Source organism: Plectropomus leopardus, chromosome 10 (genome assembly GCF_026936395.1).
Source record: "Plectropomus leopardus strain MGB_pleo_1.0 chromosome 10, ASM2693639v1, whole genome shotgun sequence".
NCBI classification, from domain to species: domain Eukaryota; kingdom Metazoa; phylum Chordata; class Actinopteri; order Perciformes; family Serranidae; genus Plectropomus; species Plectropomus leopardus.
Window position 1 is genome coordinate 24,774,037 of NC_142185.1, and position 22,087 is coordinate 24,796,123.

Here is a 22,087-nt window from a genome sequence, read left to right on the forward strand (position 1 = left end):
ATGGGTTGAAGCATTTAATGTGGCATCTATAACTATGATCACACTGTACAGCTTAGTTTGCCACGTATCTAAAAATTTGGTAAATTCTTGTGAAGTGAGACAAACCTGTCCCTCTTTTCTCTACTAGTGGTACCTACAGGCAGTAAATCACCTCAGTAGAAGGAGGAAAAATAAAAGGAGGAAGTAGTCACACTGGCTAATGTCTACGTTCTCTATTCTCTCTTCACCCAGTATTGTGATGTCAGGAATATGATTTATTTACCAACATTTTAGATTTTCTTTTTCCAGTGAGATATTATTGAATTATAAAGTATTTTGAATATTTCTGTCCATCCTAATTCCCTGATCACTGTATTAGCATTGGGATGACACTACTGCCTATTATGGTCGTGAACAGGACTCAATCTGCTTTGGTCTTGACTGCTTTTGGACTTGATCTTGACTGGACCTGGGGCCTTATTCACAAACTTTCTGAGAATACTCTCAGGCAGCTCCTAATTTAGCCAAACACAATTATTGCAAGGAGTCCTATCTCAGAGGGTATCTAGGAATATTCTCAGAGCAACTCTGAGCAAGAAGGAACCAAAACTTTAACTGAAATGAGGAGGTGTGGTTGACTACATTGTTTCAAAAAGGGTGTCATTGATTGTCATAATTATGCTTTTCTGTGAACATGCAAGGTGTGGACACCCAGTTGAATTTAAACAAACCGGTCGCTGTTGGTTTTTTCCAATTGCCAATTAGTGTTGTGACCTCTTTATTTGACATTATATCATTATTGAATTGGGTGGGAGATGTAAAAGTATTTCTAATGAGATCGACCACAAACATTATCCCTGAACAATCTAATCTGAAGCATTTCATTAACTCACTGTCTTTCAGCGTTTTTTTCTTTTTTTTCTTTTTGCCATTTTCCTCCCCACTTCACAAACTCTTAAGCACCTTAAAATCCTCCTCCCTACTGTTTTGTGACCATGTTTTATCTATACCAGGATCTTGTCTTAACTGTAAGGGGAATTTCTTAGAAAACATTACAATACTAATAATTTTCTTAGAATCTCATCACAAGGACCATCTTTTTGTACTAAGCCATACACCCCTTGGATTGACATCAGTAATATAGTATTTTTTACATTCTGATCAGATGTAGAAACACACGAAATGCATTTTTTTCATTTAAAAGCAACTATGTCAAATATATTTTAAATCTCCATGGTTATTGACTTTTTTAAAACTTTTTTTATCGTTATCAAAGTCAACATAGACACAAGTACTTTCTCCATTCTTTAAAATTTGTTAATTTCCTTTCAGTTTCTAAATCAGGTCTGTAACTATATGCTTCAGGCAGCTGGCTTAAACCATTGAAGCAAACTTTTTAACAAGAGCAAAGGGACCATATTAGACCCCTCTTCTAGTTCTAGTTCAGAATCCAAAGTCAAATCTTGGTATTTGTTTATGAAGTATCACATCTATAATATCTATGTGGTGGCACGCTATCCTTATCCTTACATAACCCTGAAAGACGCGAGGTCCTTTGAGACTCTGTTTCTCTTAAACGACAGACGTTTCGGTTTCAGCCTAAGTTATGAAACTCCTTCCATGTGTTTGATGATCTCAACACACTGATGATTTACAGTGTGAAACAACATTGAACATGCTTTTACTCATTATTTTTAATGGCATCTGACATGTTCTAACTTGATGTATTTGCTTGTATGTCGCGGTGTGACAGGGGGTGTGTTGTGTGAGTAATTCTTTAAAAATGTTCAGATTTACCATTTTCTTCATCACCATCCTGCAAAGGCCCCTGGATCAGTAAAGAGGTAGTTTCCAACAAAGGGTTCAAAAGGGTGATGAGATGAGTTGGAGGGTTACAAGAAGTGCAAATGTGCAATTGCTCCTTGAATGTGTTGTGTTTTTTTTCTTGAGAAATATTAGATAATATTGCTCTTTTTTTCTTAATGCTCAGAATTTATATGCAGTCTGTCACAAGAGGTTGCAAGTAGAAACTCCTTTGTTGTAAGAGATCATGAGCAGAAATGGTTAGAGCCTAAAGCACTGAATAAATATTACAAGATTAGCATGAGTTTTTTTCTTTAGGAAAACATCGAAACACAGTTGTAGCTGTTATATATCTAAATATAAGAATATTGACCTAATCATAATGTTTGTTAAAAATAACTTCTGGGTAGAAAACCACCACGTCGCATTCATAAAGTGAAACCGTATTGAACAAATGTTGCCTCAAATGGTAAGTTACCTTAAAAAAATCCCACCTCAAAAATCAATATCACTTTGAGTGTACACTGTATTTGGAATATTTCCACTGCTTTACCTTATTGTCAGGCAGCCCTTTCCAATTGGAAACTGAAACTGTTTCTCAAAGCCACCAGGCTCCATTGACAAAAACAGTCATTTAACTTTGCAAACCACTGGAGGTGCTGGTCTACTGCTGCCTTGATTGGTTAGTGTGTACATTAAAGCTAAAGTACACTAGGCATTAGTCTTATTTAGCCACTTGTTAGCGTCTGAGTTTTTTTAGACAAGTAGGGTATTTACTGATGTATTTTATGTTGTGGAACAAAACTAGGGATAATATTGGTATGTTATTGGTATTGGCAGATATTGGCTTTAAAATGAAATATGCGAATCGGCCAACAAGCCGATTCCTGGCAATATCACTTTACTGACAAAATGAACATGTACACAACATTAACACTAAGTTGAAGTATTTTTCCTATTTTGCACAATTTATAAATATTACATACACAGAAAAGCATAATTTCATGTCTCCATCTGCTGGTTGGCCATCATGATAAGATTATCTATAAAGAGAAGATAATTCCACTACAGAAGAGACTAATGATCACTAAAATTAGGTGTGGAAATGTGGATATTGTAATTGGCCAAAAGAGTAAATTGACCTATCAGATAGTGGCAAAAAAAAAGCCAACATTGTGTATCCCTGAACAAAACATAACTCTTAATCTTGAGTTAACCACAGACCTTGTTTCATACATCTAACCATAAATCCATTCAAAAAACCCTCTGACTTAAAGAAAAGGGAACTGGGAGCGCTAAAACGCCAACTCTTTTCCAGATATTAGGCTAATTCCTCGGGCTCTCTATTTCTTTGCTGAAAACAGTTGCCAGGCGACCAGCAAAGACATCAGAAAGTCACTGATCCTGGCCAAGCTAAACTAAGCTTTCATGGATAAAATATCAAAACTTTTCCATGACTTTTCAATTACCCTAAATAACAATGTCTTTCGTCTTGTCCCACTTGCTTGGTATTTTTCGAACATTCAAATTCTATTCACACATGGTTTCAGGTAGCTGGCATGCTCGAAAAGAGAGATAGAACAAAAAAAATGAATAAAATAATACATCACAAAATACACACATTAGAGCAACGTTATGTCAACAGAGAGAGTTAATGGGACTGAACCATGCAGGGAAGGCCCCTTAAAGGGGACTCAACATGGCTTCCAGAAAGTCACGTTACAATATATACAGTGTTACTGGGTTCTGTAGGGCTCTGGCTCTTTTTTAAAATATTGCAGCACAAAAGAGGATGTGCTTTCTGAGTGTAAACAGCAAAAAATTGGTTCGTTACCCAGAGGCAATACAGTACCATAGAGGGTTAATGCTGCGTTTCAGACAACTCTGAAGCCGTTATATTCCAACCTTGTACTAGAAACAGCACAATAGAACGCCACGCAAAGTCGGAGTTCCTACTTGTGAACTTGTGGGGCAAATCCATGTACCCCAACTTCAGCAGTCAAATATAAATATGCAGTAAAATAAAATGTATAACTGTCTGCCTATGTGTACTTTTCCCATGACTTCCTATAACCTTGGAAACCCTAAATATGTGTATTCCCCAGTTATTTCCCAAATGTTCCCAAAAGTCTCATCTTTGAACTGGAACTGCTGGGAAATTATCAAATTTATGATAAACATTTTCTCCCTAATTCCCTCCCCTGCCTTCTGCTGAAGGTATCAAATTCACCATCAATACACCTTCCCTTCCTTCCTTCCTCCCTTTCCTCTTCTCCTTCCCTTCAGGCCAACAAACTCAGCCCTCTCTGACTCCGCCCCTCAAACTCAGTGGATGTGGATGCGAGGAAAAGGCCAGCAACAGAGTGACAGACAACACAGCCCCTGCCTCCGCTCCGCTCCGCTCAGCGTAGTAGTGGATATCTTCTCAGTGAACGCGGAGCAGAGGCGAGCCAAACAGAGCCGCATGCTCGCTGTGCAACAAGGCAAACGGGAGGAAAATGGACCGCCGGACAGCACCAGCAGCAGCAGCAACAACCATTGAGGACCGACACAGTTTTTAAGGTAAGGCTTTGTTCGCTTTCCGCAGCATTTCCATACAGATCGACATTTGCTGCTTCAGCGCGCTTTGTGCAGGACGCGGAGCTGCACGGGGGGAGGATGTGCATGCACGATGTTTGATTTAAACGATTCAATATTTTAGGAGAGCAAACGTGCGCATGAAACATGTATTGGAAAACCCTTTGTCTGCGTTACTTTCCCGGATCATGATCACAGGGAGCTCATTTAACATTTGATTACCGCGCGGCTCTTTAAGCTTTATACTAACAATTGGTTTAATAAATATGAGAGGTATATTTGAAACATGCAGCTGAGTTCAACGTGTGTCAATTACTGATGCTCGATTGTGCCGTTGGGTCCTGTTTAGGAAAATCGTGTTTCTACAAACTGAAGAGTTCATTCACAGCTCCCAGTGAAGGCAGGCCTGCACGTTGTTCTTCAACTTGAGGAGAAGATGCAGAGGTTTATTGTTCCCTTGGCAATCCATGCACACAGTGTTACTTCATTAAAAACAGAACACCCAGGGCAAGAAAGGAGAAGGCATGTCAGTAACATGTTGGCACCAGAAAAAAAACCCTCTTGAGATTAAGCATCTCCTTTTTTAAAGAGCGTCCTGGTCAAGATAGGCAGCAACATAAGTTACAGACAGATACATTGGAAAAATATACAAAATCAAATTATACAACTACAAAACAATCAATATAAAACATAAAATAACACAAAATCAGGTTACTGTTAGAAAGGACTAAAAAGTACCATAATAACAAAAAAATTCAAAACACCAACCAAGACATTAGCATGTACATAGAAGATGATGTACAAAAGTCCTGCAGCAGTGCTCAGAAACGGCCTAGAGGAACCAATGAGTGCAGCTGTAAGTCCTTCTGCATAAGATTTAGCAAAAATTGAGCTGCAAAGTAAGGGTTCCTTTGCCAAACTGTCCTTTTCAATCTACTAAATCCGTTAATATTGCATTTATAGACGGAGAACTTGCATGCATGGGTCTGTGTCACTCTTTTGTCATTTTGTGCTCAGAAAGTTAATTTTAGTTGCACTTTTGAAATGTGGTTATTTCACATGACTGCACTTTCATACCCACAGCTGCACTGCTTCTTTTTTTGTTTGGAACAATTTAATTAGTGACAAACCTGATAACGTCTTGGCTTTCGGACCAAGTGCTTTAAGCTAAACACAAAAGCGTTACGATCCCTAATCGCCTTCACATCAGTTGATTGAGGGGCAGTGAAAGCATTTAAAAGCAGGAGAAAACACACAAGTGTCAAGGGCAATTAAGCATCTTCTTTTTTGTGCGGGGGTTTGCCCTTTGAAGTGCTCTTGAGTTGTCTGATATCAACAGGAAAAGAGGAGTTTTAGCACTCTGAGCTGTCAGGACTTATCTCAATGTCACCCAAACACATGATCACATCACCTTCAAGAACAGCAGCGGAGGTCGAGAGTAGACTGAAACTCATTACAATAAGAACACACACACATTCACACTTCACTGTAGTCCACTGGAATCAAAGGCACCAGTCTGTCCTTTGTAGTTTCTCCCTGTGCAGCAAAACAGCACCGGGAAGAAAATACAAAGCCTCTCTCCAGGTTATAGTGACATTGCGTCAGAAAAGTGTCATTTTGTTTGTGTGTGCAGCTGCTGAATAACTGCACTCTGGTTTTCAAAGCTTTTGAGATCTTGTGACGAAGACGAAACTTGGTGGACTATGTTTTTTAACCAGCGGAGTACAGCTGAAAGGACACATTATATAAAACTAACGCTAAATTATTTATATTTTCTGTGCCAGGACATTTTCTTTCATAGTAAGTGAACTATAGATGCTGCTACCCACTCTTACGATGCATTATGAATGTGCTAATGGGTACCTGATAAATGCACTCACCCACCACCAATGTGTGAATGAGTTGCGTGTCTCACAGAACATCTGTATTATTGCTTTTACACAAAACTATGTAATTACAGTTACACACTGGCTGGCACCTATTGTCTCTGCAGCTTGATATTAATTGTCATGAAATGTGGTGGCCTACCTTTGCATGTGCAGGCAGATACAGGTACAGGTGTGTAGAAAACCGGTTTTTCTTTGTATACACTAACAATAGTCTACTTTTATTTTTCAGTGGCAAACCACCATATAGCAGACCTGCAGCCATTTTCCCCACACAGGCCCTATTTTGTCAGGTTTTTTTCCCCACAATCTATAAATTCTGAACAAAATCCAAGGCTTGCTCCACTACAGAGTTACTGGAATTTTGCTCAGCAGATTATAGTCTAGTAGTATTGTAGTAGTAGTAGTAGTAGTAGTAGTAGTAGTAGTAGTAGTAGTAGTAGTATTGTCCCATAAAGCAAAGGGATTCCCCAAAAATTAAACCTACCCAACACAAATGGCCACCCCACCTACATTCAGGAGATCACATGATGATAAAAGTTTTTTTTCCTAAAGAAAATGCTATGCACATGCGTGACACATAATGCACAAAAGAAAGGAACGTAGCCCTTAAGGCCCACACTGATGAGATAGTGTATGTTCATGTTTGATCCGAGTCTGCTTCCTCCTCTGATTTACAGTGGAATTTATGTACACACTGATGCATGTAGACATGCAGCTGCTGCCTGCTGAGATGGGCCAAATAAGAAAAATTAAAACAGCACTGTGAGTATTTTCATTGTAAATCACCATGCCAATCAGTGGCTTGCAAATCACTTCTGGAGGCAGATTTTTTTGAAGCCACAAAAAAGCAGTGAAGAAGTGCTGCTGTTCTAAAAATACCAATTGATGAAATGCATAAGTCCTGTCAGCAGTGACCCAGTAACGGAGGTAACTAGTTAGTCAAAGATTGACTGCTCTAATTAGCATGGCACCAGAGGAAGAGATTTGTGTGCAAGAGTGTGCAGTGGAGAGACGTTCTCAACGGAGTTGAGCATAAATTCCAGCGAGGAAGGGTTGATGGCCGCCGATACCATTTAGAACCTGCCCCCCTCCAATCTCCAGGGCACAGATTAGCGGTGGTGCTAATGGCATTCATGCATTCATAAAAAGAACCAATTTTATTTAATCTATCTGATGTACTGCAGGGTGCAAGATGAACAAAGTGGTACCTTTTTTTAGTGACCAAATCTGGCGCTTCCATTTAAGATTTTTCTCCATTGTCACTAATTAATGTCCACTCACATCTGCTGAGCCATTTTTAAAAAATCATTGGCATATAAATATCATAGGTTCTGGTATATAATTTTCATAGATATTGCATGCAATAGACCACGTTCCACCTACTCTTCCCCTTTTTTTGTCACACTCTGTAGACGCACACACTCAGACGTTCAGTTTTTCTCTTGTTGTTTACTGCCTCAGTTCTGACAGTTTAGCTACTATAGAGTGCTGCAATTATGGCATTTTTTGTAGGCCGACACGAAAGTTAGCGTCACCCTGATGCCCTCGTCAAAAAACCTATGGTATTTTTCCTTTGGATTATGCAGAAAATATACGCTGCAATAGTCTAATGTTTGTGAGACTTGCACAATTTTTTGTTGGATAATCTTCATAAATAAATACCACTTTTTTTTTAAGTGTAAATACAGTCATCAAAATTAAAAAGCTAGACGAAGAAACCAGGGGTGCTAAAATGCTTACTGTTTTCAAACGCAACCTGCACCATTCTATTATGAATAAATTAGTGGTTTGTAGGTTGGCTTTGGGACGTTGATTTACGCATATTTTTGCATCATCGTTGGCCCCCAATAATTATAATTGTCACTGATGTTTCTGGTAGACATCACCTAACCCTAAATCCCAGTGAGCTGTATTAGATGGATTCCTGTGTTCACATTAGTGAAATCCGTAGTGAGCAAAGCAAAAACACTGTGGAATATGCAAGTATTTTCTGAAGACTCAGATATCATTGTGTGTTTGTGTAAAGGTTCTGAGTGTGACTGAGACCTTACAGCACTGAGAGAAAATGGAAAACATATTCCAGAAGAGAAAAGACAGGAGTTCTGCTTCAAGGACACATTTCTTTACTGTCCACACTGAGAATGTAAAGGGATACAGACTTTTTGTTCCTGAGATACAGATGTGCAGTGGGTGATCATCTCACCAGCAGCACAGCGAAGCTTGTTTTTAAATATGGCACTGTTTCAGATTCAAGGCTGCTTAGAACAGCCTCATTGATTAAACCACAAGATGATATCGCCTGTCATAAGAATTAGAATTACACACTGTCAACTTAAAAAGAGAGAGTTGTAAATGTCTTTTCTGTAATAAATAATATTGATGGGATACTGGTGGTTAAATATGTTTTAAATGTTTTTTTTTTTTTGGCTTACTAGGGGCAGCAGTTTTAAGTTTTGAAAATGCAAGTGACATAATACTGCTGTTTAAGTTAACATGGTGAATCTGATAGCCAACAGTTATTTATTCATATTTACACATCCAGCACTTACGGAGCAGCATAATAATGTGAATGCGCTTTTGCTTCTGTTTTGGTTTCTACCTGTTCCCGAGAGAAATTTCTTTTAGCCACATTAAACCATAGATTGTATAAAAGAAGTGATAGTAGCCACTGGTAAGTCACTCATAGGTTTATGGACTACCACTTTAAAGCTTCAGGTTTGGCCATCTTGGTTTTTTGGAGCTGCATATGACCATATTTGGATGAGAGTAGGTGTGAGGAGTGGATCTGACATAATCTGGGTTTAAAATTCTGTGTTAAATCGACACAGTACCTGCGACAATGGCTCTGTGTAGATGTGCACTGATGCCTTGTCTTATGCTATAGCTTGTCTTGCACCTCCCCAGAAACGTACATGTCACAGTGACACAGACCTTCTGTTTGTTTTTGTAAACTTAAAATCATTTCCCTTAGTAGAAACAAGACTTTTGTATAAGTTTATGTCATTGATAAGAATCAACAAAAATTAAATCCCCCTCAAAATGGGATTTTAAGTTTTGTGTGTGATTTATCCGGGCTCTATATGTGAGTAGAGGAAAAGTCTGCTAGCAGCTGGGCTAATTTATTCAGTGGGGAATGTCGTAGGCTTATGCTACTAATGCTAGCATGTTGAGTATAGGTGGGGAAAACGTGTCTAGCAAAAGACCATTTTTTTGTGTGTGAACCTTCGTACCTTTCTTCACTAAGCTATTTATCTGTGTTGTATGAAGGTAACTTGCAGAACTTACAGAAAATCAACGCAGTGACATAGAAACTCCACCATCAACTAAAGTTTTGTTGGTGTAATTGCAGAGCGACGCAGACACCTTCGCACCAGTATGAGTGTGTAGAGCCTACATCCAACAAGGGCTGTCCCGAAAACCATTTTCTAGGCTCCAGATATTCGCCATTAATGAACAGCAAATAATCGGAGCTTCGGTCGTGGTGGGGGGAGGGGGTGTGCCTAAATTGAATACCTACCCAAAAACGAAAAAGCCAAATATTTGGTTACAGCCCTACATACAACTATGAACCAGCCTTTATAATCTGAGGATGCTGTTGTATGACTGACTTGTCAATATTTTTACTGTTAGCCAGAGCTCAAGGTAGAATTTCATTTTTATCTGTTCCAGGCTGTACGTGAGGAGGTACAGTACAGAAAGGAGTGGAAGGATTGCATGGGCAGGGCACTCTGGGAAGGTGGAGGTGTAATTTCAGATGCACACTAACCGACCAGAGCAGCAGTTATCTGAGCTCGGCCTTCAAACGCGGGAGCGCTGGAGTCATCAAGACCAGCTGTGCCCCTCACTCCTTGCTGAGCACTCAGAGGACAGGACTCTCCATGAGAAACACATGGACGTCCAGGGTCATTATTCGTCTTCAGGAGATTGTGAACTTCCTGAGAGGAGTTGTTTGGGCGTTTTATGTTTGGCGCTCTACTCCTTACGTTGAGTCTTCTTAAATGGCGACATGGGATGTTTGAGCAGCTTATTGTGGCGCAGCTTTCATAGTTGTGCTATAAGTCCCTGATAGGCTGCTAATCTCAGTCTGTGTTTAGAAGAAGTGTCCAGAGTTCAGGCAGATTATAGAGGGGTTAAGCTGTCTGAAAATGGCTGTCGAGCTGTAGATTAGTAGGGTTGTTCTGTGGGCAGGCAAACATGATTTTCTCCTCAAATTTAAGTGTGTGGAACCTCGATATGAACAAATCCTGTCAGCATCTTTTTTTTTTTTTTTTTTGAAGCATTAGCATATGTGTTAACCTGCTCTGTCTGGATCAGAGAAATGTTGGTTTTAGCTCCTGGAGTAATATCATCTTCCTAAGCCCTGAGGAGGCAATTTAAACTGTTGATTAATCTCTTCGTAGTTCAGACACAAATGAAGTGAGGGTCACTGTAGAGGGCGAACAGTCATCCAGTCTGATTGTTCAAGCATTGTTTTGTCCATTCAGCCTCCGCAAGGAAGGAACCGACAGTGAAATGAGCTTTATGTGGACTTTCTCTAATTTCTCACATCAAACGCCCGCCCCCGGTGGGCGTCCGCACTCCCAGCTGTATTTATGGGCCATAATGTGAGGTGCAGAGCTACATTTCCTTCATAGGACCTTGCTGTTGGCAGGCTGTATTGGAGAGGGCTCTGTGCACCGTGAAAGCCTGTCATCAAGAACCGCTGCCCTGTGTGATTTATCAGAATAGGATGTGCTTAGAAGGTCAGGATGATTCAACTCTTCCCGGCCCCGTGTTTTCATCAGATGTCCTTTCTTCTTAAAGTGGAGGTTATGTGTGTGACTTGTGGAGTGCTTTAAGTACAGTGTTGTCAGATCAAAACTTTTAAGTCTGCCTCTTGTTAAGACGTCGAACAGCCAGTGGATGTCGGATGGCTGATGACTTTCCCTTGTCCGTTACTCACTCTGAATGAGTCAGACTTGTTTTCTCTCCAGGGCTGTGTCGGTAGTGCTGCTTTTAAATGAAACATGTCCTCTGCTCTGGTAATTACAAGGCGCATGAGCACTAAACATGGCGCGCTGATAGAAAGAGAGGGGCTAAATGGTGGTGCATAGACCTTGTCCAGGTGTGTGTGTGTGTGTGTGTGTGTGTGTGTGTGTGTGTGTGTGTGTGTGTGTGTGTGTGTGTGTGTGAGAACATGTCCAGGTGTCAGCTCAGCTTTATAGATGTCTACCCTGCCCCCCTAAAAATGAGGGTGCATTGTGTGCACGTAGATGCAGCATGTAGACCCCGGCGTATTCTCTCTGCATTGTGGATCAGGTGTGAATTTCCCACAGCAGATGGACTGTGACAGGTGTGTGTGAGACACTTCCGCCTCCCAGCACCTCTTGGCCATTATTGGGTGCAGTCGCTTCTTTAGAGCAAGATTAATGAGTGTCTAAGCACACCATTGCAAAAATAGACATTTTTGCTCGGCTGATACAGTGGGCGCTGTGGTTGAAGGAGGATGGCAGTGGATAGGACAGACCTAATCTGTCTCAGCGGGATCAGTCTTTAATGGAGTTAGTACTTTTGCTTTGACCTTGCTGGACCTGGTATTACAACAGCATGAAGCCATCCCTCATGATTCTGCTACCACCAAGAGAGACTCAGGATGAAAGCTGTCCGGTTTTCCTTTTGATCATTTCATAAAATCAAGAGCACGATTTGATCTTTCCCTGTTTTATGTCTCGCATAGAGGAAAGCATATAAAACATGTATTTTCTCCTTTACCATGGAGGCAGTGCAGCCAAGGCGACTGACACTCTGACTCACACTGATGTAAAGCTGATGTGTGACCCCTGTAAGGTGAACCAGTGGGCAACTCTTGAAACTGCCACAAACCTATCTAACATCAGAAATCCTTGCTTCAAGGATCCAATAAGAGACAATTTTATACAGTGGAAGCTCACAGTGATCACAGTTGAATTGATCACTGTTACATGGGTTCCTATAAATGTAATGGGCTTATTCATTTATTCATTCATATATGGTCAAAACACTTGATAGTCATTCCATAACAAATGCTGCTTAAATTACTTGCTTACAGTAATCAAGTAGTCTGCTTGCAGTGTTCATTTCGGGTCTTTTTATCTATGAAAATGTTTGGAATAACAATTTAACAGTACGGTACTCCTATCTTCTTTTTTACTTTTTTCCCATGATAATTTTTCTTGCAGTAATCCGTCTGCTTCCAGCTGGCTACCTGAGGCTGGTGCTGCATGCGCATTGAAATCATAATGAGAAAAAGATTCATTTTCTTTTTTTCACAGAGAGAATATGTCTTTTTCACATCATGATTTCAATGTGTTTTCTCATAGTCTCCCTGAAGCATAATACTACTAATCATGGCTGCTAGTAATGGAGACAAAACCAGTGTGCACAGAGAAGGCACCTATGGTTCGAATCTGCTGGCTGGCTCAGGCTCAAGTGTATTGAGTTTGCATGTTTTCCCCGTGTCTGCGTTGGTTTTCTCCAGCTTCCTTTCACAGTCCAGACATGCAGGTTAGGTTAATTGGTGACTTTAAATTGTGTGAATGGTTGTCTGTCTCTCTGTGTCAGCCCTGTGATAGTCTGGCACCCGGTCCAAGTTGTATCCCGCCTCTCGCTCACCGCCCCCCCAGAGCTTAGGCTGTTACAGAAAATAGATGGATGTATGTGGGTTTTTAGGCCCAAACTCTGACTGTTTTCATTCCTTCTTGCTACTTTCATCATCCTAGCAGGCTGCTGTATTCAGCAAAAATGCTTTGTTAAACCCACTGTACCCTACCTGCTCAGCACCAAGCAGCAGATAGACACAGTTAATGACTAGCTGGTGAACATAGTGAGGCATTCAGCAGCTAAAGAGTCAGATGTTTCTCTCAAGAATTGGTGAAGACTCAGCTAAATGAAGAGAGCATATTGAACTTTAGTGTGGGGAACAAACATGACTTCAAATGATAATGTTACTTCGTGTCTGCAGGATGTATGCTGTCTTTAAAAGATGACAATACATCAATACGCTTCCAATTTTGGCTGGTTTAAAGCTTTGACGATACCATTTCTAAGATTGGTTAAATTTAAATCGTTTTTTAAATTGTTAAATTTATGTAAAATATTTTAGTATACGATCACATGATTTTGTACATCTATGTATAATATGCTAGGCCGATGTATTAACTTTATCCTGATGTATTAGTATATGTGTATACATAAGCTAATAAGTAACAAGATATTGCTGCACAGAAAAGACTTGAGAAGGTTTTTTCAGACAGTGAGTAGGTTGCCGCTGCGGCTGCCACCCGGCAACGTTGGTGTTCTCTATTTTAAATCGTTGGCAGAAAAGAATGTAGGCGGTGTCACCATTAGACAGTGGCAGAGAGCACTGACAAGTCTGCTTTTGCGCTGTAAAAGGTCCTGCTAAGTACAGTGTCTGAAAAAAATAATTATTGTATCATTTTATATACATTATGGTGACAGTTTTGGAAAAATACTCATTTAAGAGATTACCAAAAAATCTGTTTTTAAACTCCCAATATTTAAGTAGGTAGCAGTCTTCAGAATCCAGTTTTGACTTTGATACATTGAAAGCAGTCAGCGGTGTCTGGGAAGCTGTGGCCGACTTCAGTCATCTTGTTAAGGACTGCAATTTACAACTCATTTTATTATTCATTAATGTGCTTATTATTTTCTTGATGGATTGAGTTAATGTTTAGTCTGTCTTACACTTGTGGGAGTTCTTAGGAGAGAATAGTTCATATATTGGAAACTAAATGCACTTTACAGCTTACTAATATCTCTTGTCATTTACAGTGAAAGACTGTCCACAAAATAAATTGGCATTTTAATAAGACGGAATGTATTCCATGATAAACAACTCTACATAAAATAGAGGAATGAGCTGTAGTCATTTGGAAACATAGTTGACTATTATGCCACTAGTATAGAAAAAGGTGTTGTTGTACAATATTGGTTGAGGAATCTGTCAAATTTTATCAGCGATGCCCCGCCTTGTCTATAAAATGTCAGAAAATCGTGAAACTTGCTCATTATAATTTCTTTGATCCATTTGGCATATTCAAACAGCTTGCACGGTCTTAACAACAGTCCATCCCAATGAGTATTCAGTTTAGTTTAATAGAAGGCAATAAAAACCAGCAAATGTGCACATTTGAGAAATTGCAACCGGTACATGTTTGGCATGTTTGTTAAAAAACAATGTTAATGTCAGTTGTTTCAGCTCAAAGTTTGTTTACTCTTTTGGTGGGAAGTTCATACTGACAGATGTGGCTCTAGATGTGAATCTAGTGATTAACTGCTTCGAGAGTGTCTACGTTGTACAAAACATGACACAATTGACCTTTATAGCAAACAAGCATAAATGACTAAGCATGTTTTTTTTTATTGACTTGGAAGCAGTGCAGTCATAATGGTGGAGAGCAACATTTACATTGACCTGCATACCATTCAAATCTGGGCAGGCCTGGCTTTTTTTTGTCTCCTGCTCTGTGTCTCCTTTAGCTTACTTAGTCATGAGAACACACATTTACATGTATGCTAATATCTAACTATTGTTTGGAATATGACAATTTTCGGAATCGGGCCTTATTCTTAAAGTAGCATTTTCCAATTAAGATATGTTGGATATGCTGGTATTATTTAAGTTTTAGGGGCACTCTGGACTTGTATTAAGCAGATCAGGATATGCATCTCAAATTGGGTTTTTACCACAGTTTGAGACACATAGCTTCTGTGCTGAAAACCACCTGATCCATGCCAAAAACCACAGGATACATACTGGAAACGATCCAATCAGTTATGGAAACCTTCCAATATGCACTGGAAATTACCTGATCCATACCAGGAACTACAAGATCCGTAGTGGAAACCATTCGAGCCAAAATGGAAGTCCAGTTTGCAAGGCTAAGGTAGAGAGACATGCTCAAAAGAAAAGCCGATATTGCTGTTCAGAAGGAGAAACAAACTGCATATGGTTTTTGGTTATGCGCAAATATTAAGTATTTATGAGAATGCACAGTTGCATGTCAACAAGAACATTAGTAGAATATATATTGCCATTATGTAAACAGCATTGTGGGAATATTGTCTTTTTTGTGTTATAAGGGCTAAAAACAGAATATTTTTGCACATAAGCCTAGTCATTGCATCTGTTGCATAAGTCTGTGTTCTGCTTTAGGTTTCAAAGCCGGTCTGTACTTTGCTGTGCATCTATATGCGTGCGTGCAGCCATGCGATTGCATGCTCCAGTGTATGTGATTGGCAGGCAGTTGGATGGCTGGAATGAGCTGTATCGCCTGCAGTGTGTTCTCTTCTCCACATGCTAGGTGCCAGTGGTGAGGAGCTGGTTGATCTACTGCTGGTAGTAAGTCACATTTTCACACAGAGACTGGCAAGCAAAGCCACAGCACAGTTACTACACACATGCACATGTCCTCACACGGACAGAGATGCAGCAGTGAATGCAATATTAATTGTGTTCTTTGCGTGGGTAAGGCATAACGTTAAAATGACTGACTTTAGAACACACACAGACGTACAGTGGAGCGGTGTCTGTACTTACATCTCCATGCACAGCACCACAGTTAAATATAGGTCACAGAATAAGGCAGATGTGGGGGGAAGGAGAGAAGGTGAGCACTGGAAGTGGAAGTGAAGGGAGGAGGAAGCCTTTCATTATGTCATCATGTTGGAGCAGCAGCAGGATTTGCTCTTGGCAGGATATATAGGAGAGTTTAACCCCTGAATTTGAGCTTCTGCCCTGGAAGTAAAAAATAATAATTCCTCCATCCATCAGGAAAAACGAAGATACTATAAACAAAAATGTTCTCTCGGGCATACAACAGAATAAGCATTAACGGCTGATTGATATCACAGAGAAAGTTGGATAAAACAGTTGTACTTGATTGTTTTACACAACAAGACAGCGCTTTAGCTTTGTCTCGTCTTCAGTTGCTCATTTATATAGGCTTAGGTAGCCAGCCATTCAGTCTACAAGCTATTCTTAACAGCTGCACTTTGGGGTTTCAAGATGTGATGAAGTGCAGCAGACCCTTCGGAGTGCTCGGACGCTGGCAGTATAATTACACAGGCTGAAGTCTGATGTCCAACTCCGTAATAACCTCATTGCCTCCTGAGGCTAAAGCAGGGTGGACCTGTAGCAGGGGGTTCATTAAGAGAGGAGAGAGAGAGAGAGAGAGAGAGAGAGAGAGAGAGAGAGAGAGAGAGAGAGAGAGAGAGAGAGAGAGAGAGAGAGAGAGAGAGAGAGAGAGAGGTGTCTTGGTTCATTTAGTTGGTGCATATGCCTCTTCTCTGTAGCTCAATTTCCTCCTTTCAGTTCAAGACTTCAAGCAGCTTCTGATGTCCCCGTTTCATTCTGTCTTTGCTGTTGCAGTGTCTAATTTTTCTTGTCTGATCTGCAACCACACAAATTTTCATGTCTTTTTTTACGTGCCATGAGAAAGCACAGCGGTGTGTGCTTTACAATGAAATATTATGCCTTGTATTGGCGGAGTTTGGTCAGTTCATATTACAGCAGCCCCTAAAAATGGTACAAGATCAATACCTGTATAAGTGCCTCTGTGTTAATGACAGTCTTGTAACTGGAATTCCACTTGTGAACAATTATTTCCAGGATTAAATTGCAGACGACAATTTCTTCTATCTGATTCGCCCCAAAGTCTGGAGGATGTAAATTGTCATTGTTTGAGGAAGAAGGGTGTTGATTGTGTGGTTAATTTAGATTGATGTAATCTCGGTTTCATACGAAGCAGTTGATATGATGCGCTTAAACACTTCAAAGCTGCTTCACAAGTTTGCACCTTTGGTCTTGTCTTGGAATTGATTTGTGATTTCTTCAGTGAATACAACAGCTATACAACCTCCCTGATACAATGATATTTTATTCAAACTCTGATCAGCACAGTTAAAGCTGGGATTTATAAAATCTGAGAAGCTTTTGAACTGTGTGGAATTAGGTAGACAGCACAGTCCTCCATTCTGAACTGGATTATGTGATCACAGCATGGTTTTGACAGAATGTCTTCATTGTCAATATCTTCACTTCTTAACGGTTCAGTATGCTTTGCCATAATGACGGCTAATGCGGCGGTGGGAATAGAAAAAACACTGCTTATGTTTTGAACATCCATCGCCATGCTTCTTTGTTTTATTGACATTTCGATAATATTGCTTAAGTTTTGTGCAAATCTGTAATGGAAACCCGCTTCGCCTACTGTTTGGGCCTTTTGTTACATAGTGTATAGAGTTGGGCACTACATTTGAACTTATACTGTTGCCTAATTGTACAATTTTTTGGTACATTACTTTTTCTGTAATAACTAAAAATTATTTGTTGAAAAAACTTTAGAGGTGATATAGTGGACCAAAACAGCATTAAGGTCTTCTGCTGTTTTCTACTTTCATATAGCCCTAATTTTATGCCTGTGTCTGTGTGTTTACTTACATTACTAAAATAATATAGAAAAGAAAATAAACCAAGGGCTGCAACTATAGTGGAAGATTGATGCTGCAAGAAAAGTTTTGGCTCACTGGGAAACCGAGGGAGCCGGCTTCATACACTTGTGTGTCCTGTCTGAAATATAACCCACCTGCACCATGGAGCTCCGTTGGACACCTCAGAGCTTCGTGGCTGGCTTCTTTATTGTTTATGTGTATGCACTTAATCACATCTAATCTTCAGGGCACTTTGCAGCACTTACGCTTTATGTCTAAACCCATGATTCTCACCCAGATGCACTCTCAGGTACTGACTTTTGCCACAGATGGCTTCAATGTGAGTCAGTAGTCAGTGGTAATGACAGAATTTGGTCATTGCCCTTAAAAGTACAGAGTTTGGTACCTAACCCTAGACGTGTTTGGTGAAATTTTGTAGGCTGCATTTTTTTTAAAAATCTGGGTGGAGTGGATGAAAAAATGATGTGCAGGCTGTCCAGTTGCACAAGTGACAATTCTAGTGTTGATTCTCTCTGACCAGTCACTGGTCTGCAGTAGGCTTGGGTGGTATGTAATATTTCATACTCTCATAGCTTGCTGACATTTCAGTGGGGTATACGGTATATGATGGTATAAGTGTGCAACGCTACTTACTTCTACCTTTTCGGACTAATAAATATGTGAAGAAAAGTAATATATTCTCACACCTGTTTTCCTTATTAAAGAGAGAAACACAACTATACATCTTTTGAATTCAACTTTCTCTCAGTCACAGAAGACTGACGAGTCTTAATTGCCCCGTTAACTCATCATTCATTTAAACACGACTGAAAACTCACCCAAACGGTTTTGATTATTCTTGCTAGTAATCTCATTCTACTTAAAGTGTACTTTTCCAACAATCAGTAGCTCCTGCTTGGCTAAAAAAAAAAAAATCAACAAGTTAGATGTAAAAAAAAAAAAAAAAAAAAGTTTTTAAAAACCCACCAGTCTCTCTCTGCTGTTGCTGGCTGCCTGCTGTTTACAGTCCTGTAACTTATCTCTCACCATGAGGTGCCACTGTGTTTTTCTGCTCAGCTGCCTGTACCACCAGTAGACACCAGAGACCAAGCTCTGGTGGTGCATGCTGTGCACTACATACATTGAGTTCAGTATAAAAAGAAGCATCTTTATGTATGATGGTATCAGAATACATACATTTAGGATTTCAATATACCCTGTTAATACTCTGAAACCACCCAAGCCTAGTCTCCTGTGTTTTAACTCCACCTTCTGGTTTCAGCTCAGCTTGCTTGAAACCGAGTTGGTGTCACAAAAAAGCGTCAGGTATTATCTACAATGTCTGCGCATGGAGAAGAAAAAGAGTGAGACGAGTTGAGTAAAACAATGCTGTATTATGCAGTGGAAATGCAGCATTAGTTAGAGTACTACTTGGTAGTGTTAACCCAAAAACACTCCACTCAAGCTCAAATTCATAAATAACTCTGAGCCCCAGTAGTGAAGGTGCATACACCCACCAAACGCCCACTTCTATTTCAAACTAAAGCCTGCTTCTAAATGTGTCTCCCTCATGTAATGGCTTACTGGAAAATCAGTTTTTCATACATGGAGCACAGCCTGTATTTGCATTCATTTCATGTTCTTTTCACATAATCCTGGGAGACTTGGCCTGGAATTTCAGTTCAAAAATAGTTCAAAAATAAATTCAGATATCTAAAATATCGCTTCAGCACAGTTCGTGCTTCTGTCTGTCCACAAATGCAGTCGGCTTTTTTTTAACCTCACACTGATGTATTAGTTTGTAGCTGCTTGAACTGCTGCGAGGTGAATATTAAAACAAAACGGCTTTATTTTTTAGATGGAGAACAACTCCACTCTTGTGCATTCAATATTTTATGAGGAACAAGCCCTTTGGTCAGTGTTTTATTTGAGAGAAGGTGCACTTGCTTCCTATTGCTGTGCAGAATAGAGAAGGACAGCATGTTCTCTTGCAGAACCAGCCTGCTTTTGGGGACTGACTACCTCACTGCCTTTTTTTGTAAGACTTTTATTATTCCCTCCTTGTCTTTTGATGTGTTAAATGCCACAGATTATTTTTATTAGGCTAATCAGACTCTGCCCACTTATTGTGAATAAACATCAATTCTGTGTTCACATACAGGCAAGCGCTGAGAACATGTTCCCGTGAGCGAATATCACAGAATTTACTTTGTCTTTCCTGTAAAGATCATGTGGTGTGTTTACTTTCCTGTGCGAAGGTCAGAACCTCAACTCTCAACAGAAACTGCTGCCGCCTATCTGAGAATTTAATTTTTCAAGGATCATCTGATTAAAGTATTCATCACACGGCATTTCCACTCTGATTCCTCAGCAGGTTGAGTAAAGTGGACTGAACTATTTTCAGTGAGAAGCTGTTCAGCTGTATTCCCTTGAGGGCTGTCCAAGCACTTACCTGGCAGTCAAATAGTGGAGTTCAGTGCAGTCACCTCTGGCGATGCCTGGACTGTAGTCACATAGAGAATATTACAGCAGGCAGCAGCAGCAGCAGCAGGGCATGTGGTTCAAAAAAAAAAAAAATCTATAAATATAGTCTTCATATTGTACTCCTCTGGTTCTGTTGTGGTTTTAGTAGCATTTGGGTGCCCTGAAGGCACCCATATTATATTTTCGTTATATTTTTGTTTCAAGCTGTGTTCATTTTGGCATATTGATTAAGTTTTACAGTTTTGGTAAAAATGTAATTTAGTTTAAGTTTTATTTTGGTTATTTGATATTTGTTTGGTGAAATTTTAGTGTCTCATTTAATTTTTGTCTCCTATGTATTTTGGGGTTTTAGCTTCTGTCATCTTTTTATGTGTACAGATGCCATGGTTACACAGGTTCTTGTCTGTTGAGAGGTTGGTAGAAAAAGCACTGCTTATTAATTCATACACACTGTGTTTATGTCACTCTGCTCTGCAAAAGGGATTTGCGTGATTTAACGGCTTAAAGTGATAGTTCAGGATTTTTGACTATACATATACATAAGTACCTCATACAGCCCCACTTAAAAAATTTTGAGCTGTCACTTTACACATTGTCGAGGAAGTATGTTTCTACCCTCGTTAGTCAGCACCAGAGACAATAGTCGACAAAATTAGACAAAATTAACACTTTTAAGCAATAAATATTGAGAGGACATGGATATGGCAGATTATGTAACTGCCTTTACTCTGTTGTTGAGATCAAATGTGTTGCAGGTTAAACAAAAGATCTCATGAAATGGAAAAAAACTAAACAAGTTTCCTCCCACAAGCATGTCTCATAATAAAGGTCATAGGATGAAACAGCTCTTTACTTGTTATACTTACAGTTAAATCTGCAAAGTACAATGTGTGCAAAGACGACCACAGACCAAGCAGGAAAACCACTGCAGCTCTGTGCAGTTTGTCCTGTCGTTTACCTTTTAGTTTATCATAAAGGTCTTAAGTTCAGTTCTTATTGAAGCTGTTTTAGAAAGGCGTTGATTCACCTTCATTACAATTTTGGAGGATGTAGTTTGTGGTGCTTTTGAATTGTTGTATAGCATTATATTGATATTTTTTTCTAGTATTTCATCCACCATCTTCATAATTGTGAGGGTAGACTAAATCCAGATGTAGAAACACACAACCGAATTTCATTAACGCCCTTGTTTGTTTATTCTGTATTTTTAGTAAGCATTTCTTTAAGCTAAGATCACACACAATCAGGAGCCTTGAAGTTGTTGCACTGGCGATGGAGTCACACACTTAAGCAGCAGGAGGAACTACCAATGAGCATGTAATGTGTGGGTCAAACTATAACCTGGGTGGGGGGTCAGGGTAAAGTCTGATTGATTGATTGATTAATCAGTCAGTCAATTAGACTTTATTTGTATAGCGCTTTTCATACAAAGACTGTAACACAAGTCATCAAAAAAAAAGTCTTGAACTATTTGGATACATTTTTTTTTATGTGAGTAGCCTGTATCTATGTTTCTACTTGTTACGGTCATCACTTTTTTTTTTTTTTTGTACAAGCAATGTTAGGGTCACAGTAATGATTGAAACACAAGACGTCTAATGTAACATCTGCCCTCACATACAGGAGGGATTGTAACAGTATATGCGTTATGGGAAGGATTTTATTAAATGTAATTGGACATCTACAGCTGTGCACAACTATATGTCTAAAGCACTTCTTGTGTCGGCGGATGCACTAAATCTGTTGTGGCAGCACAAATTAAAACTTGCACACTTTAGCACCACTGCTGTAAAAACCCAAGGGGAAACTCTGTGAACAGCTTGCACATAGTGCTCAAGCATTTTGCAAGCGCCAAACCAATGCCAGTTTGCCTCTGATCTGGGGCA

General features: G+C 39.7%; 1 protein-coding gene across 3 annotated transcripts in view; it reads left to right on the forward strand.

Moving 5' to 3' along the window:
* Nucleotides 1–4,093: 4,093 nt before the first annotated feature.
* st6gal2a (ST6 beta-galactosamide alpha-2,6-sialyltranferase 2a) overlaps nt 4,094–22,087 on the forward strand; it is a 65,352-nt gene continuing 47,358 nt past the window's right edge. For all 3 annotated transcript variants that reach the window (XM_042494616.2, XM_088083366.1, XM_088083367.1), the window contains exon 1: nt 4,094–4,344. The gene's annotated coding sequence lies outside the window, so the exon portion shown is untranslated. The remainder of the gene's footprint in view (nt 4,345–22,087) is intronic.